The sequence below is a fragment of the Labrus mixtus genome, chromosome 18 (genome assembly GCF_963584025.1).
Source record: "Labrus mixtus chromosome 18, fLabMix1.1, whole genome shotgun sequence".
Lineage (NCBI taxonomy): Eukaryota > Metazoa > Chordata > Actinopteri > Labriformes > Labridae > Labrus > Labrus mixtus.
Genome location: NC_083629.1, coordinates 3,523,272 through 3,542,712, shown reverse-complemented (window position 1 = coordinate 3,542,712; position 19,441 = coordinate 3,523,272). Strand labels below are relative to the sequence as shown.

The following is a 19,441-nucleotide window of genomic DNA, read 5'->3' as shown; positions in this document are numbered from 1 at the left end:
CCAAAAGATCTGAGCTGTTTCTCATTCTCTCGCGCTCTCTGCCTCTTGTTGTTTTCCTGCAGGTTAAAGAGTGAACTCATGAGCTGGAGGACTTCTTCCTCTGCACACACAGAGACGACACCTCGCTACGCTCATCCGAGGGAGGAGGGGGAAGACTTGGGATTGTTTGTTGCCCGCAGGAGGAATTCAAGGTCAGTACACAGCGCGCTCACACATCGCAGACGTACTGCACACACACACACACACACACACACACACACACACACACACACACACACACACACACACACACACACACACACACACACACACACACACACACACACACATAAGCACACAGCGAGGATTCAGAGCAAATAAATAGATGGGGCACCTTCTATTTGTGTTTGAATTAAGAGGAGTCAAGTGAGTTGATAAGATTTTATGCATGAGCTGCGTGACTCCATAAGCAAATAATTGGAGAATAAATGAGGAATCTGTTCAATATCTCTGACGGAATAATAGATTTTTCAACAAAATCGTAGTTCAGATGCGAGAAAGGAGTTATTTGACGATTCCCAGTTGTCTCTGCCCTTTTTCTCTCCCCCCCCCCCCCCCCCCCCCCGTTTCATTCTCTCTTTAATCCACTCTGCACCACTTCATATTTTTCGTTTTCTTTTCATGTTGCCTCTATGATCCTCCTTTCAAATTGTCATTTATCTAAAAGAATATCACTAATCAAGTCTTCCAAAGAAATGCTGGGCTATCCAAGGTTTTTTTTTTTTTTTTCCCTGTGAAGTCCACACACTCGGAAGAATTTGGGTTTTAATTGCTTCCCCATAGATTGCTGCTTCACAGAGAAACCGGGTTAATTGCAATAGAAGAGAGAGCCACTTGTGACCTTCATTCAATGCTGCCAACCCCAGTTCTACTGCAGTGTGGGTGCTGCAGTAGCACTGCACTGATAGTCTGTGGATGTCCGCCCGTTTTTCTATGAATGTTGACATCAGTTTCAAAAAAGCTTTTTCGAAAGTGTCGGTCTTGCAAAGCCTCCCTGACAGGATCATGTTTACTGTGTGATTCCTCAGCCTACACGTGTCAGCAGCAGGGCAGCAGCATATGGAGCTACGCTGCTGCTGTGATTGCACTGCAGATTGATTGGAGTCTTTATAGTTGCTCGAAGGTGAAGAGTAAATGGAAAGTAAATTCAAAATATATAGGCCAAAAATCATCAATAACCCCACTAACTTCTTGTTCCACAGTATTTCATCTTTTCCTTTTCTTATTTACTTCCAGGGAGAGTCGATCAGGCCTTATTTTTCATTTATATTCAGAAGGATTCAGCACAGTTAGGCCTGGCAGGAATCAATCAGACCTGCATGAGCTGAGACCGTCAACTCTCTCCAGCCTTCTTTCCTTTCTCCCTTCCTCATATAGCTTCTGTGTAGTCCCTCCTCCCTCCCTTCACTCTGTCTTTTGTTACCCCATTCTTCCTGTTTTCCCTCCATCTAAGTTGTTTCCTTACTTTTTGATTTATTCCCTTCATCTGTCCTCACCTTTTCTATTGTTTCGGTCTTTCACCTAATGGTCTGGTTCTGCTTCCTCCCCTCCAACTGTTTTGAGTCATTCCTTATTGTCTCCCTGCCTTTTTTTCCATCTCATATATTGTGTTCCATCCATCCGTCCGTCCATCCATCCCTCCATCATTCTGTTTTAGTTCCTTCCTTTGTTATTTACTTCCCACTTCCTTCGGTGTGTTACTTTTATTCTTCCTGAAAATCCATCCTTTACTACTACTTTTGATATTTTTTTTGATACCTTTTTCCAGTGTTTTGAGTCCTATACCTTCCTTGTGTTTTTTCCCATTCTGTAAGCTTCCTTATCTGTTTGACTCCTCTCTGCCCTCCAAAATGTGTTCTTGCCTTTCCTCATCCTTCATTGGTTCTGTTCACTTCCCCTCCTTCCTTCCTTCCTTTTGTTGTCTTCTACTGGTCTTTGGTTTCAACTTCTATTGTGTGTATTACTTCTTTCATCGCCAATGTGTATCCTTAATTTGATTTAGATTTTTGTTCTTCTGTGCCTTCCTTTTCTCCTTTCCATCATTCCTTCCTTCCAACGCTCTATTCGTTCTTTTATTCCATTCTCTCTTCTGGCTTTCATCCTAAAATGTATCCATCCGCTTTCTATTTCTTTTTCCCTTTTACTCCACTCGTATTTCCTGCTCCCCATCCATCTTTTATTCTATCAACCTATTCTTATTTCTATTCCGTCCCTGTCCCCCCCCTGCTTTTTCCCTGACTTCCCTTTGGCTTTGCTTCCCGGTGATGTGAACAGCTCACACACAGCCAATGATAGCTGCAGATGAGGTTGGGGCCACGACATTCCCCTGAGGACCGATGACTGGCACACAGTCCTTGTAGAATATTCTGCCAAGTTTCGTCACGAGCGGAGGATAATAATACCTGTTTTATAGGTTGAGAATCCCAGGATACTGTGAAGGACAAGCAGGGTCAGCTGAAAACACAAGCAGCCTGTGAATTATTTTGCATTGCATTTGAGGAGAGAATTTCATTCCAATAGAGGAGACGTCACACTCTCAGGGGATTGGATTGGGCTTTACCATTATTCCTTGACCTCCTGAAAATACCAGATAGCTTTGTTTATCTTTCCCTCTTAAATAATTAAGTCCCCAGTGACCATGAACACCAGAATTTGAGTTATTTAGGAAGAAAAACTTTAAGATATAAGATGCATTCACCCAGTTACCTGGCAACAAGTTGACATTTGTGATTTTTTAAAATCACACTCAGCTGTCAAATCCCCCTCATGACTTAGTACTAAGTCATCCTCTAGTTTGATGAAAGTAGTGTTAATCGTCATTGGCAGCTCGGACAGTTGACACAGGCCGGCAGTATTAGTAAAGCTAGAGCTAATGAATACAATGAGGCAAGGCTAATTTCATGTAATGAGCTGATGATGTGTTTGGCAGCATAAACTGCAAACTTGAAAAATCAGAGCGTAGCAAGAGTTTCATACCAGTTATATAAGTCAGTGCCACTGGGATCTATGAGTGTCCCCATCCAACAAATCACATTTACAGACTCAAAAGTCCAGCGGAAAATAAACCAACTCCCAACTTGTTGAATATGGCAGCTTAGCATGGCACTGTGCTTTGACATATGATGATCTAGGTACCATAAGCTTTGGGTTTGCAGGTCTACATGATCAAATATCGGTGTCAAAATATACAGTTAGAGTCAAAATGAAATGGTTCAGATGCCCCAATGGGAAACATTCAGTTGGACTTTCAAAGCTCGCTGAACAGACACAGTTTGGTCAACCTACTCAGATAGTCTCAGGAAGAAGACTGTGGTTCAAATTACATTAAAAAGAAATGTACATTTAATAAAATAAGTATGCATTGAACACTGGTCTTCTTGGTAAAAGTGTAGTACTTGTTTGACCTTTCCACCAATCCTATAAACCACGGGTGTCAAACTCAAATCAGGTTGTAGGCCGGATTTGTCAAATGAGACCTCAACTGGGGCCGGCCAGATTTAGAGTTTGCCAAAGTCAATATGACTGAACACATAAATAGGCTGCTAGTGGATTCATTATGTACAATCAGGGGTGTCAAACTCAATTACAGGCGGGGTAAACATTTTAATCTGAGGCCCAAACAGGGTCAGCATTTATTAAAAAACAGATTTAAATTGACCATCAGAGGTACTATGATGAACTATTCTAACATAAATATGAATTTAACTACTCCTCAAACATCTTAAAGAGGTCAGAACAAACCAAAGATAGTATAAAAATGAATCATAAGAGAGATAGAATTTAAAATATAAGGCTCATCAGCATGATTCATGTTTTTAAGTCTCCCTCTATCAGCAGTTTTAGAAACAGGCCATCAAACAGAAAACTATGGTATTGAGAACATGTAAAATATTACATTACTTAATATTAACAAGGCCATCAAGTGTGAATTATGTGAACTATCCAGTGAAAATATTTCAACCATAAAGAGTCGATTTTGTGATTACAGGAAAAAGTGGAAAAAAGGAGACGTATATTTAAATGTAGCCAGATGTTTGGCATTTTTTCTTTGGCTATGAAAAAAAAGGTGTTAGCTGTGAAAACTTTCAGGATGAAGTGTGTGCTTTAGTGAGAGACACCTGTGTGAGGTTTTTTCTCACCGTCATCAAAGAGAGTAAAGTTGCTCTTCTTCCAAACATGCAGAACGATCGAGCGGCTTGTAGGCGGAGTTGTAGGCATTGTTTCAGGGATGAGGTGTGGGAGCTGTGCAGTCACAGCTACAGTGTGACATTGCAATCAAGTTCTATAAGCTCCATTTGATATGTACGGGCGCTCTTTCCACTTAAACTGCAAACACATAATTGAGCAATTCAAAAACTGAGATTCTGAGCGTAAAGGTGGAAAATAGACGCGTGAACTCGCAGCCAAGAGTGCTCAGCTTACCTGCACGGTGCAAGGCTATGAACACAGCAGGGAGGACTGGTTTGTCATTGTTCAGCAACACGAAAGTTGCACAAACTTAGCTCCTGCATTCAGCTTTCTGCAGTCTGAAAGGCACAGCTTGGCTTGGAAAGTTCTCCCTGCTTCATACATGTCCAGGATCACACAGTCAGTCTCTGAAGCTGCAGGTTTCCCTAATCGAGGCGCTGCACAGTAACAGTAGTGGGGAGGGGGAGCTGGAGATTGCAAGTCTTGATTGGCCCACCGGCTGTTGCGGTGCATTCTGGGATTTGTAGCACCAGTGGTGTGTGTGCTGTATAGACTACCAAACAACCAGATAGGATCCGAGTTTCACACCTGTGCTATAAACACTTCAATGCAATTCAGAACTGTCTAACCTGACTTTGAAGGCATATTGAAACCAAACACATCATTAAGATGTGACAGTGTCCTCTAGAGTAGTGGTTCCAAAGTGGGGGTCGCAAGACACTGGGAGGGGGGTTGCGAGATGCCTCCCAAAAACAAATACAAATTTGAAATATATTAAAATAGCATTTTACCCATTATTGTGAAATAGTTGTTAAGTAATGTTTGTGCTGAAATTAAAGTCAAACATTGACAATGAAACAATGTTGTTTTATTTTGTTTCATTATTTCATTAGAAATGTTTCAATCTGGCTTTAGGGCACGCCACAGCACTGAGACGGCCCTGCTAAAAGTAGTTCATGATATCAGGAAAAACCTCGACAACAACAAGCCTTCTGTTCTGGTACTACTCGACCTCAGTGATGCTTTCGATACTGTTGACCACCAGATTCTTTTAGATAGACTAAGTGAGCATGTAGGCCTTTCTGGAAATGTTTTTAACTGGTTCACCTCGTATTTGTGTGACAGAAAATGTTTTGTATCGATAGAAGACTGCACCTTCAAACAATACGAGGTCTCCAGTGGGGTACCACAAGGATCAATTTTAGGACCATTACTTTTTAATTTGTACATGTTACCCCTGGGTGGTGTCATCAGGAGGCACGGAATCTCTTTCCACAGCTATGCTGATGACACTCAGCTCTATGTAGCCGTGTCTCCTGATGACACCAGACAAATTGACTCACTTTTTAATTGTATTTTAGATATAAAAGTCTGGATGTCACATATTTTTTTGCAGCTCAACCAGGACAAAAGGTTTTAGGTTTTAATCATCGGTTCAAAGGCTCAGAGAGAGAAATTGGCCCCCAAATTACAAAAAATAGGACTCAACCCAAGTCAAGAAGCACGGAATCTTGGGGTGATCTTTGACTCAGATTTTAATTTTAAGGCCCACGTGAAGGGTGTCACAAAAACAGCATTTTACCACCTGAAAAACAACAAAACGCCAAAGTGAGGCCATTTCTCTCTCTGAGCCAAACAGAGAGACTAATGCACGCTTTTATCACTAGCAGGCTGGACTATTGTAACGCTCTCCTTTCTGGTCTTCCTAAAAACACAACAAATCGGCTACAGCTACTACAAAACTCTGCCGCACGAGTACTGACAAAGACCAGAAGGAGAGCACACATCACACCTGTTTTAAAATCTATACACTGGCTGGCTCGTGTTGATTTTAATATTCTTTTATTAGTTTATAAAGCATTACATGGCCTTGCCCCAGACTACCTATCAGATATGATTTTAGTTTATGAACCAGTACGGCCCCTCAGATCCTCCAGTTCCTCTCTTTTAGTCGTTCCACAGAGCAGGACAAAAACCTTTGGTGATGCTGCTTTCAGCTGTTACGCTCCGAGACTGTGGAACAACCTTCCTGAGGGTCTGAGAGGAACCCAGAATATTGAGATTTTTTTTTTTAAAACTCATTTATTCAGTCTGGCTTTTATATAGTGCTTTATATCAATTCAAATCTTAACATTACTGTATTGTCTTTTTTTATCCTACTACAATTTTAAATGTTTTTCTCCTATGTATTAATTTTAATATCTTGTTGCTTTTATGTTTATTTTTTCATTTTTATACATATTTTTTAATTCTTATTGGTGTGCATTAGTCTCTCAATGATAGTCTCTCAATGATTTTATAAACTGTCAATAACCTTTCTGCACTCTTGTTAAGCACTTTGAACTGCAATTTAATTTGTCTGAAAGGTGCTTTATAAATAAAGTTTGATTGATTGATTGATTGATTGATTATTTTAAAGTTCTGTTCTTTTCTGTAGTGTTGTTCTAAAGTCAGTGTTTGGATAGGCCTTAGTGCGTGCTGCTCTAGCGGGATGAAAAGTTTGGGAACCCCTGCTCTAGAGCAATGGTTCTCAACTAGTGGGTTGGGACCCAAAAGTAGATCACGAAGCCTTTTACAGAGGGTTGTGAACATCCGTTTCTGTGTTCTGTCACATATATTGTTTCCAAACTAGATTCTTTTTTATTAATTAAATGTCATCGGTTGCAAAATATTAGAAATTTGGTTTGCAATTTTTCATTAAGGAGTTGGAGGTAGGTCCCGAGGCTAGCCCAAAAAAAGAACCACTATTTTAAAATATGGGGCCGTTACCAAGCTGCTGCATTACATAAGTCACATTTCCTTGCATTTATTTGTCTATAATTGCTTATAAAACCAGATCGTTTTTATCCTGTGCTAGAATACCATATCTGTATTATTATGAGCAAGTAGGGGTTTGCTTTTAGAAGCAATAGAAATGCTTCAAAAATGTTATTTTACTGCCCATCCGTAACCTTTAGACTTCATAGATGAAACCCCTTTTATGCATGGCATCGTCCCAGGATGTAAATAAGATGTTGGCAGAGAACACAAAGCAGAGGCTGTGCTCTGTAGACACATTTAAAAGCCTCGCAGGGTCAGTATGTGAATTATTAAAATAAGCATTATTCCAGCACAGCAGAAGTAGTATAACCTTTAAAAGGGTGGTTATGTGGTTTGTAATCACAGGCTTTGTGAGATTTCTTCAAAGGCTAAGGAAGTTTACGGTTAGAGGTTTCTGACTGGACTGTGATAGTATTACATCCTTTTATATTCTTGCATTAAGTCATCACTTTGAGATATCTAAAAATTGGTTTGTAGTTTTTGTCTTTCTTTCTGCATAAACACTTTTTTTATAGATTGTAATAAAATTGACTTTTATGTCTCCAAAAGAAATGTCACCAAAACAGTTGGATGAAACTGCTGTTTAATCTGTTTCACACACTCCTGTTCTCGACAGGATGAATTGTAAAGACTTAAAGGATCTTTTAAATATCAAATATGATGCAAAATACACTTTACCATGTTTTTTTAACACTAATATGTCTACAAACCCCCCAATTATGAGAAAAGTCTATCCTCTACGTCTTTTTCCTGCTCCACTTTTCAGAAAATGTCTGCTCAAACAGGCCGTTTGGAGATTTTCCCTTTGTGACATCACAAAGGGCAGTAGCCCCTCCCCCAGATGGGTGACCTCTGAGCCCCCTTCACACCATAAACCATCCTTCATGGTGCAAGAAAGCCAGAGTCACCCAAACCCTTCCAGAGAGGGGCGTGGTCAGACACAGTTAATTTACATTTAAAGGTACAGACACAGAAACAGCCTGTTCTGAGCAGGGCTGAAATAGAGGGGTTTATAAGCATGATAAAAAACATCTTTACGTGCAATGTCATTCCCATGAGCCCCAGCTTTCCTTCTAATAGTTAGCATGCTAACATGCAATGCATAATAAACAATGTATATATGCTTTATATTCTAAATCTTACTGTAAAATATTGAGCATATTGTCATTAAGCAAAAAGCATAACCTCACTGTGATGATGAGGACTCTTAAGCTGTTTTCACACATGCACTCATGCACACACAAATTTCGAGAAAATTTCAGGACAGCCTGCCCCTGATATCCTCCAGAGGTTCTTACTATTCTGCCCTACAAAGGCAAAAGACCTTAAGTCGCCAGAGTGTAGAACTGAGAAAAATGACTTTAAAGTCTTTTTCTTGTCCAGCCAAATTAGTTGCAGGCAGAATATTGGAAATGTGGCAATTCTTTGTCTTTTTAATGAGGTTATTAATGTACATAAAAATCTTGAGCTTAAACATGACCTTTGACCCTTATTTGGAAGTTAAGGTACTCTGCTGTTGCATTGCCTGTACAATAATAAAGGGTCATGCCAAGGCAAAAGGCATTAACTTCCATTTGTTAGCTCCCTTGGTTGCTGATCACTATATTAAATCAGTATATGATAATAATGATAACATATACATGAAATCTAGTGATCATGGCACAATTAAGTGCTTGATGACAGATATTAAAACAAAAGAATAACACCTTAACTCCACTGCAGTAAAACAGTAACTCCACTTTGATCCGCAGTAAAACAAAGACAGAAGACCTTAACTCAGTTTGAGCATTCTGGAATGCTGCAGTTCAAAGGCAAAGACCCTGATGAGTGAAGTTACTGGACTCTGCCTTGGTTTCTCGAGGGCTTTTGGAAGTTAAGGCAAATACAACCTACTATTTTCTCAAAAAAACAACACAATTGACTCAAGATATTTGTCCACATGATAAAGCACATCTGTAATGTTCCAAAAATGACAAAAACTCATTTTCGAAAAAATTGAAGTTACTGCCTTTTGCCTTTGTAGGGCAGTATTCCCATATGTATCTCAAAGCATGAAGAGTTCCCTGTCAGAAGGGAGGAAGGGGGTTTGGAGGCAAGACATGATGTAAGATAGACACTGTGGGATCGAAGGTGACGGAGAAAGCAACAGAGTCGGACACTATAATGGCAGATTCTTGCCTTTATATCAATGATACTGTGCGTGTTATTGGATGTATTCACAGTGTCAAGGAACAAAGAGAGAACAAAATACTGGGGACCAGAAAAGAGTAGTAATAGCTTCATTACCTATAGGATGGTCGCAGCTCATTGGTTACACTGTATAAACATCATCACTCCTGCTTGTTCAGGGTGAATTTTCCTGCTGCGTTCACACATCATCTCAGATGGAAATTGAACAAGGAGGCTGGCAGGAAAAAGTTAGTTTATTTTTGGGAATTCTTTTTGGGGAGTTTTGTGCATGTGTGAAAACACCGTTAGTCTTAATATTTAAGCTTCTGTATTATCCACATAAAGTCCACTATAAATTATATTGTTACTTTTTGGATGATATAGCATATCCTTCTGGAATTTATTGAATTATCTGAAAAGCAGGACAGATAATTATTTGTCAGCTGTGTTGGCTTTTTGTGATGCACCAGTAAAAAGTTTTAACACTTTACGCAGAATATTCATGACACACTTGAAGCCGCTGTGAGGAATGGCACAAAAGATACTGATACTTTGAAAACAGCTCTGAGACATCTTGCCAAGGCTATTCACTTGAGAGCTATCTAATGTGATCACAGGTGATCATTCCTAATGAATACTTACACTACAGTCAATATAAAAGTAAAAGCTTGTTAATCACTTTGTCCATGGGGGCAGAGAAGCGCTATTAAAAAAATAAATGGTGCAGTCCATTTGGCAGTTAATCACGGTATCATTTGTTGATATCCATTAATGATCAAATGTATCAGAAACTAAGTCCGAGATGAAATGTCTGAGTCTTCTGCTGCTTCTTATCTGTCCAAGCTCTTTGCCCAGAGCAGGAATATATTCAGTCGATCACATCAAATGCACACTAATTGATTTTTCCAAATAAAGATCTTCCTCCAGAGCCAACCCCAATACACACACATACAGAAAAATGCACGCACACGCACACTCAGTCCTCCATTATAGCTATATTAATAGCCAATATAATATTGATGTGATCTCAATGTGCCACTCTTTAATGTATGAGTAAGTGAAGTCTAAATCTCTATGGACTGATTGAAGCACAGTATAATAGGGGCGGCAGTATCCAGGAATAGTAGGGTTGTTGCGTCAATTCCTGGTGTTTACCAGGTCCTTGAGCAAGGCACATTACCCTCAAATGCTGGGGTGCTCTTTAATATGCAGCCTCCTCATTCTTCAATAGGATCCTGTGTGTCCATGTGTGTGTATTTCACCTTATGTGCGAAGAATGTCTCAGTGTAATGAGAAATGTAATTTCCCATGTGGGATTAATAAAGTATATCTTCTTCTTCTTCTGAATGTGCTGAGATTAAAATATAAGAAGGATGTGGGGGACTTTTCACTTCAAATGTTCCTCTTCTGAAGTTATTAATATGTTGAACGCCAATTTTCTTAACATTACGACCTTTAAACGACAGGCGATTATTTAACACATTTCGTTTAGGTGCTTCCTTGTGAATGGGAATTTACAATAATTCGACTTAGTAGATATTTTTAAACCTCAGTGCCAGTGTGAGCCTGTGGCTGGCAATGTAAAGTCTTTGGCTCTATCCATTGGTCCCATTTTATGAATGCAACAGCTCAGGAAAGTCAGCACGGATTTCATCTAATTTATCACAGACATCCACATGGACATTTAGGGGCATTGGTCATATGATAATTATGACAGTGTTTGATATCTGTCTAATATCATTGAGGGACCTATCAGGTGCAAAACCTCTATGTGTGCAACACAGATGTCATTGGTATTTTCTACCTGACACAGTTGTCATTTTTTTTAACCCAGTTTGTATACAGTACAAACAGCAAATTCACTTGTCCCAGTGTTGACTCCCATTGGTGTTTTGGTCTCATAAAGAGGTGTGGTAAGCTGTGTTGGTATCATGAGGAAGCACAAAGCCTCTGCACCATAAAACAACCGAAAACCCATCTAAGGCCTTATTTAAACTCTAAAGCGATCAGTCCATAGCACATGTTGCTAAGTGACCAAGGGCGTGTCTGACTGCACTTTGCCTGTTAAGCAGCGCACAAATCTGGGTGCTAAGTGAGGCCAAGGGGGCAAAGAGGCTGGATTAAGTTGCTCGATTATACATAGGAGTAACATTAATCAAACCAATCAGAGTGTTGGTTCTCTATCCTTAAAGAGTCGGGTGCACCTGCAGGTAGGCACGTTTTAATCTTGTATTCCAGGAAACATTAGGCTCCAGCCGGCTCATTCACCTCCTCTCCTCCCATCATGACCCTGAACATGCAGAACACACACAGGCTATACTGTATGACATATGTTGGTCGTAGATGGAAGTTATATGCCCTGAAGCATTCCCACAACATCAGAAACAATCAAAATATATTTCCTCTCCAAATAAAGACAGACACTGTGCACATTTACACACTAGACACAGCAGTGCAACTTCATTTATCATTGAAATATCCGGACAAGCCAACATTTCTTTTTGCTTATTTTTTCTGCCGGCATCCATGACTATCTCATCTACTGCATGCATAAAACTGGACAGTCTGATAGCTGTCAGCAAGATGGTAAGTTTGTGCTCATGGTTATGTTTGAGGTTTACAATAAATCCAGCTCTTTGAAGTGTGCCGGCAGGTGAGTGTGTGTGCTTCCGCACGCATCAGAGTGCAGCTGAGGCCTACACCAGCATGATGGAGAGCTTGGTGTCGGCCTCAGCTTGGCGTATTTGGCCCATGCTGGGCTGAAGTAGGAATCCCTCTGAGGTGGAGCAGACATCTAAGAGGTAGCGGTGAGTGTTCCCTCACCAGATTGTATTCTACTGATCATAGAAGATGTAGTCAGACGAGCTCTAAATCATCTAGCCCCATGCGCTTAAGACCTTGCACTTTAGATTGTTAAAATACGGCCCAAAATGATGAAGTGAAGACATTCTGTACCAAAAGGTCAGATGTTAACTTCATTGTAACATTACATCTTGCTAGATAAACGCTTTTCTGCCCATTATTCCGTTGGCTTTTCCAATTGTTTTGATGAATGGATGGAAGGTTCACGTGTGGACAATATCCAAACATCCACTTGAACCCATGACCCATGGATAACTGATTAGATTTTGGTGTTAAAAGGTCAGGGGTTATGCCTATTTTTGCATTCCTGTTTGTAGGTTCCTGGTTCAAATCCCCGCTGGACATGAGCCTTGCTGTATGGAGTTCCCATGTTCTTCCTGTGCAGAGGTGGGTTCTCTCCAGGCACTCCGGCTTCCTCCCACAGTCCAAAGACATGCTTGATTGGTTAATTGGTGACTCAACATTGCTCACAGGTGTGAATGTGAGTGTGGCTGGTTGTCTGTCTCTATCTGTCAGCCCTGTGACTAACTGGCAAACAGTCCAGGGTTTACCCCGCCTCTCGCCCAATGACAGCTGGGATTGGCTCCAACGCCCCGCAACCCTGAAAGGTAACAGCAGTATAGATAATGGACGTAAGATTTCTTGGGCGAGAAGGAGAATGGATGTTGCATATATGAACAATTTAGGCCAAAAGTTGTCATAGTAATGACAAATGAAACAAAGCAAAGCCTTTAACCTAGAGGCCGTTACCCTGCTTACATAAAATACACCCCCTCTTACTTGAGCTTATCCAACACGCCCTCGCAGTTTGGTGCTGCACTTAAGCAATCTGCACTCAACTTTGGCCTTATAGCATGCCATACTGCTCATTGAATAGGTAGTTTGATGGCTGCGTATGCTGCCTTCCCTACCCCTGCTGTACATTAAGTAGTTCATCCCAACCCAATCTCCACCTAAGTAGCCACTTGTAAGTCTTTGTTCCATTACATCGGCATTGTATTTTTTTACTTCCCCATAACCCTGCTAAGTAAGTGAAATGTACTAGAAGTGACATTGTCAAAGCCTTCATACCCAATAAATTGTAAATCAATACCAGTTCATTTTCCATCCAAACAATTCCATAATCCAAATTTTAAGCTAATTTCTGCTAGGTGAGAAAAGACAGTGCAGCCATTCTTGAGTGACCTAGAGAGCGAAAAAGAGAGAGAGAGCTGTGTTATGAAGGGTGTATTCACACCTAAGCCGTTTGGTCTATTTGAAATTAAAGCAATGCAGGAATTGGTGTGCTTGTTATACTGGAAATATGTCACGGCCAGATATTTTCCCACTGACAAAATATTGCTGGTTTGACACTTTTCTACTTGTGTGGGCAGGTTTAGGATGGATTATGTCAGAACAAAAATAAACTGAGTGAATACCCTGATTGATAATTGTCAATTCTCTCATGTAACAACTGAGTAGCTCAATAGATTTTAAAAGAAAATCAACTATTGTGACATAGATATAGTGTAGGACTCCTGCTTGGATGCGCTATTGCCAGTTCTCAAGATGCAGAAGGCTTACTGTCCGTGACGGGAATAAAATCAAAGTGCTGTGAGCATGATCCACTGTAATGCAACTGATGTGCCACCAGTTTTGAGAATATCCCATGTATTGTTTCTGCTGCAGAAACCCTTTCAAGTGGGTGTGTTTGGAAGCGTTTACTCTGAGAGCTATGGAAGAAAACAACATATAATATGCTTCTAACATCACCCAAACAAATGGAGTTAAAAAGGACTAAACCAAACTTGACAATAAAACAAAATCTGCAACATCCCACAGTCGTTCTGATTTTATATAAAAGGTCTGATGAAACGGTAGCAGAGAATCTTCTGTGCAGTTAAATGTGTTTTTTTGCCTACTTTGACTGAGCTTTGATCAGAAAATGTCTGGATGGTGAGAGATCCATGAATAGCTCAGCCTCCTACAGCAGCTGTTCATGAACTTGTCCCAAAACTGTCACTGTGCTTGACGAACAGTAGCACAAGCCCCAGGGATGAAGTTTTTGAGTGCACGATCGCGTCATCCTCTTCCTCAAAAATCTTTCAATGGCTCGACTGCTCCTGAGTATCAGCTCTGCAGCCCCCCTGGAGCTGCCTGATAGTGCCTGAGTCCCATTCACCTGCCTCACATGTGTGGATGAAAGCTGTTTGTAATGCTTGCGTCATTACCGTTCAGGCACTGAAGTTCCAAAAGCCTGGGGCTGAAACATATGCTGCTAATACTCCAGGCTGTCTTACAGTATACTGTGAATTAATGAAGTGCAATACAGGCTTTTAATTTTAGATGATAGATAAATATACACCTGTGGGATGCACTGAATGCTTCAGGTATGATAACCAGCATTCAAGTACACAAGTGACACAACAAGCTTATTACTAGAGCTACTAAGCAAGATTTTGTAATGAATAAACCAGAGGTTTGAATGCATAATGTCCCTGTTTCTGTTGGATAACATGCTGTATAAATATGAAGTATGCTGTGGAGAACAATTGACATATACTTCTAAAACCAAGTCCTGCTGTTGGGGCAGCTGTGGCTTAGTGGGATAATCGGTCATCTGTCAATCAGAAGATTGGCTGTTTTCGATCCCCAGCTCCTTTAGTCCAAGAGTCAAAGTGTCCTGAGGCAAGTCACTGAACATTGTTCCAGAGGGCCATATCCAGAGGTCTGTTAATTCTATGAATGTGTATGAAGTGGATTAGTTAACACTGATGGACAGTTTGCGTAGCATCCTCTGCCATCAATGTGTGAACGTGTTGTGAATGTGACTTGTGAAAAACTGCTTTGAGTTGTGATAAGACTAAACAAGTGCTCCATTTACCATATCATGCAAACAATTATGCTGTGGTCATATATATATAATGAACTAAATATACATGATAGTGTCTTGCCTTGGTTTATGTTCACACAAAATATCGGTATAGTATAACTAATTGAATTTTGGCAAAAATGTCTTCATCATTTAAATTTTACAAAAAATTTTCCAGCTTTCACATGTTTCACATTATGCAGACGTCTACGAACCAGGGAGCACTGCAGAAAGAAGAGAATACAGTAGACTGTATATAAGATTTAAATGTTGACTCCAGATCTGAAGGTGATGTCGCATTGTCTTTCACCTGTAAAATTCTGCTTTACAGCCTCTAGCTGCAAAAAATGAGAGTTAAGAAAATACATTTATTTCTCACTTGATTTTAAATTGTATTACTTTGAAAGGAGTTTATGGTTTCACTCATTCTTCTTCAATACAGCACAATGTTAATTTCATTAATCACAGTTTAATTTAGAGTAAAGTGGACAATAAAGCTGGGTGTGAGTATCACAAAAAATTTCATATTTTTATGACTGGATGGATGAATAGATGTATGGACTGACTGATTGATAGACAGGTGCACAATTAGTCTTAGGCTTTTTTTGCCTTTATTGTAGGGATAGGACAGTGGATAGAAATTGGCGAGAGAGAGAGAGAGAGAGAGAGAGAGAGAGAGAGAGAGAGAGAGAGGAATGACATGCGGGAAAGGAGCCACAGATCAGATTCAAACCTGGACCACCTTGGAGGACTATAGCCTCTGTACATGGGGCACGCATACTAACCACTAGGCTACCGGCCACGTGGCGATCATTTTAAAGTTAATTTTGTTAAAATCCAGTTATTGGCATTTGCATCCCATTAACTATTCAGGCTGATTTTAAAAGTGACATCATGTTGCTCTACAGCCTCATCAAGTCATACAATTTATTACACTAATGGCTTGAAAAAAGACAGCAATTTCCAAAGATTGTCATACAAAGGCGTTTGAAGTCGTGATCTTAAATGCAAAAATTTAAATAATAAATTGATCAAAAAGTTACTACGAAAATGCACTTTTCATGAAGATAATCACATTTGAGTTTCCTCCATTTGCTAATATCTTTAACAGTCCCAATAACAATCCAGAAAATCAGAACACCAAGAACATTGACAACATTTGTCATGCATCCAAGGAAACAATGTCAGAGGAGGAGAGCATCAAAGTGATCCGATGAAGAAGACTAATCCAAACAATTACATGGCCCTGATTACACATCAAACTTATGAACAACAATCATCATCAAACACTCATTTGTCATCTCGTCAACCTTTGCCAGACAAGGCCACCGCCTGCCAAAATGTTTAGCGCTGAAGCATTTCAAACTTCAGACGACAGCCAAGTCGTTTCACAGTGATGGACTACAAATATCCTCCAGTTGCTTTCATTCCAAAAGGCTTAAGTGTCGTTGTTTATTATCTCACATAAAAATAATTTTAAAAAAGCTTTAGACATTCTGTTGTCATGGAGAAGTCAAAGTCAGAATATATTTTCTGCACAAGAGTAGCCTTTGTGGTTGTTACATTTTTGGGATTAAATGTAGACGCTGCACGTGTCTACAACTTCTACTAACTCGAAAAACAGAACATATAACCACCAGGGGCCGCATGTATGATGGAAAACTGAGCCTCTCAGTTATACTTGTAAATGGTAACTGAAGGTGCAGAGTCTGTAACACTATCTTTGAGAAGCAGGATGGATGAAACTGACTCATAAATGCATTTCATCCCACATCGCCATCCCTCCTGAGCCATCATCTCATCACAGACGCTAACAGAATGTGAAATTAAATCTCAAACCTTACCATCCACCTCCATTCAAGAGTGTCAAACATACGAAAGAAAATAATTTCTTAAGATTTAGCTGATATCAAAAAGTCAGCAGATACCTTCCTTAATTAAAAAGTATTGACTGTGAAAAGAAGAGCAACCAGGCTGTAATCTATCAGTCAAAGTTGGAATGAAAACACAGCTGTGTTCCAGGAACACAAAAGGTTCTCTGGTTTTATTGTCTCACCGTCTATATGAGATCTGAAAGCCTGAGGCCTTGTGTGTGGAAATGTATTTTTCTGTTGTTTGGCACAAGTAAAAAAAAACAACAATAGCATGAGTAATAACTATACTGTAGATGGGTGCACACAATAGGCACAGACACTACGCTGTGCAGCCTACACACACTGTTGAGTTGAGTGTTAAGTAACAGTTTTCTGTATATGGAGTTGACCGTGTTGGTTGAATTGTGTTCTGTTCTCTCTGAGCCATGACTCAGAGCTTCATATCTGTTTCATGTTTTTAAGAACTTATGATGGGCAGTGAGTGCCTTGGGTGCCTTGGGGTGTTTTTCACACCTAACCTGTTCAAAAGAACTCGACGCCGTTTGTCAAGTGCTGGTGTGAAAGCTGTCAATCAAACCCTGCTGCAGACCAAATAGCTGTGTTGACGCGGCTTAAGAGGTGGGTTTGGTCCGCTTATTTTCAGACTCTTGAGCGATTTTCTGTGTAGGTTACGAACAAGAAACAAACTATATCCGACCCAACTCCAGGAAGCAACCACCATCATTGCTGTTAAAGACCGAATTCCCCCCACACCCCTTATTGCGCAAATTGACGACTAACTCATATCCTTTATATAATCAAAACATCTGCATTTTAGTATGGATGTTCATTCTTGACTTTTGCAGTCAGCATCAAGTGGATACTCGAGGAACTGTAGTTTATTTGTGCTTCCTCATCAGCCTCATTATTTAGATAATAATCGTATTCAGATAATAACCGTAGTACATTGGCATGTAAGTGCACAGCATGTGTCCATTTTACCTTTGTCAGTGCTAAGCTACACAAACGCAGAGTAGAGAGGAACAACCATAACCACACCCTGATCCACACAACACCCAGCACCTTCACACAGGGTTGATTGATTAGGTGCCAGTCATGCTACCCTATCACCAAAATAGAACTTTCCTCACCCAGTTGGTTTCCGACAGATGGCTGTCTACAAATATCTCCTGTTGTGCTCTAGGGTTTTGACTGTTTAAAAGATGTTTTTTCTCTACTGAAGTGTTACCAAGTGGTTTCTCATTGGTGGATTAAGTTGGTTATCTGTTAATGATACAACTAAAGTCACAGTCTAGACCTGCTTTATATGGTTAGTTTTTAATCAGATTTTGCATTAGATTTGATGGATTGATTTTTATAAGATGCTTTCAAAAATTTCAATTAAAAAAAAAACAAAAAAAAAAAAACATGAAAGTGAGTCATGGTTAAGAGAGGTTGTTGTTAGAATATGACTAAGGCCAAACAGCTGGGTTTAAGTAAAGCCAGAGGCCCCTTTACATCTCAAGACCTCTCTTATTCTCAGTTATTCCCTCACTCTCTAAAGCTCTTACTTTCAATACAAGAGAAACATCCCCCAAAACATTTGTTTAAATGTAAGGAGAGATTGACATTTTAGTTAAGAAAATGGAAAACATTGCAGGTTTGAAATCTGGTCGCGTCTTCAGAACTTTATTGACACCATCAATGTTGTCCACCTCTCTGTTTAAAGGGCACAATGTACCTGCTATACTCAAACACTCCTACACTGGCATAGAACTATACTAAAACACAAATCATCATCATGGTGAAGACATTATAGATGTGGATTCTAACTGTAGTTGTGAAGTTACATGTAGCATTTGAGAATGGAGCTTCACCTCCATGTAAAGCTTACAAAGCATTGCATTTATTTATTTATGTATTTTAAGAGGGGAATCCTGTTTCAGTAGATCTTCAGGTTGCACAAAATGAATTTCCATGTGTTGTATCAAACATAAGCCTTTGGAAACTCCACAGGGCATGTTTAAATGAGCATGTTTTTAATTGCTTGTTTATTAGAATCGAAATAAGCTTCTGTGTGAAACAGAAGCTATTCTTCCTGGGGTCTCCATATCATAATTGACAAGATTTCATTAGTTAGATACATGTGAAACATCTGCAGGAAAAACAGTTCTTCACATGTTGTACTTAGGTAAATAATATACTATCATGTGAGACGTGATATCAATTAAACCCTCAGTGAAAAGGCACATTTTATTTGCCTCGGTCGGCTGTCTCATATCTAACTCTATATCCCTGCATGAGGTCTTTCTTTATGTGAATCGAGCTCTTTGCAGATGTTGCACACAGAAGCACAATAAATCTTAAGTGTGGGCGTTCACTGACACTGCATGCTGTCTGGGGGAAATTTCCTGCAAAACATCTTCAAGGGAGTTTTGCATTATGCTAACAACTGTAATGAGACTCACATCACTTATTTTGTTTTCTCTTCCATTTCTCCCGCAGACTCCCAGATGGGCTAATTGCACTTTATGTAAAGATTGTGTTACTGTCAAATGAATTACCGACTGACACAGTATACAGCATCTTCTGCCGCTTTAATTTAATTTTGCTTTCATTCTTTACAGCAAAAAGGTGATTATTTTATAAACACTTCTCG

At 39.8% G+C, this 19,441-nt stretch overlaps 1 protein-coding gene and 1 long non-coding RNA gene across 2 annotated transcripts in view; one reads left to right on the top strand and one right to left on the bottom strand.

Moving 5' to 3' along the window:
* The window catches only part of LOC132993047 (uncharacterized), a 329,764-nt gene that overhangs the window by 202,751 nt on the left and 107,572 nt on the right, over positions 1–19,441 (bottom strand). The window lies entirely within an intron of this gene.
* LOC132993397 (leucine-rich repeat and fibronectin type-III domain-containing protein 2) overlaps positions 1–19,441 on the top strand; it is a 154,571-nt gene that overhangs the window by 53,972 nt on the left and 81,158 nt on the right. The window contains exon 2 of the mRNA XM_061063221.1: positions 63–191. The gene's annotated coding sequence lies outside the window, so the exon portion shown is untranslated. The remainder of the gene's footprint in view (positions 1–62; positions 192–19,441) is intronic.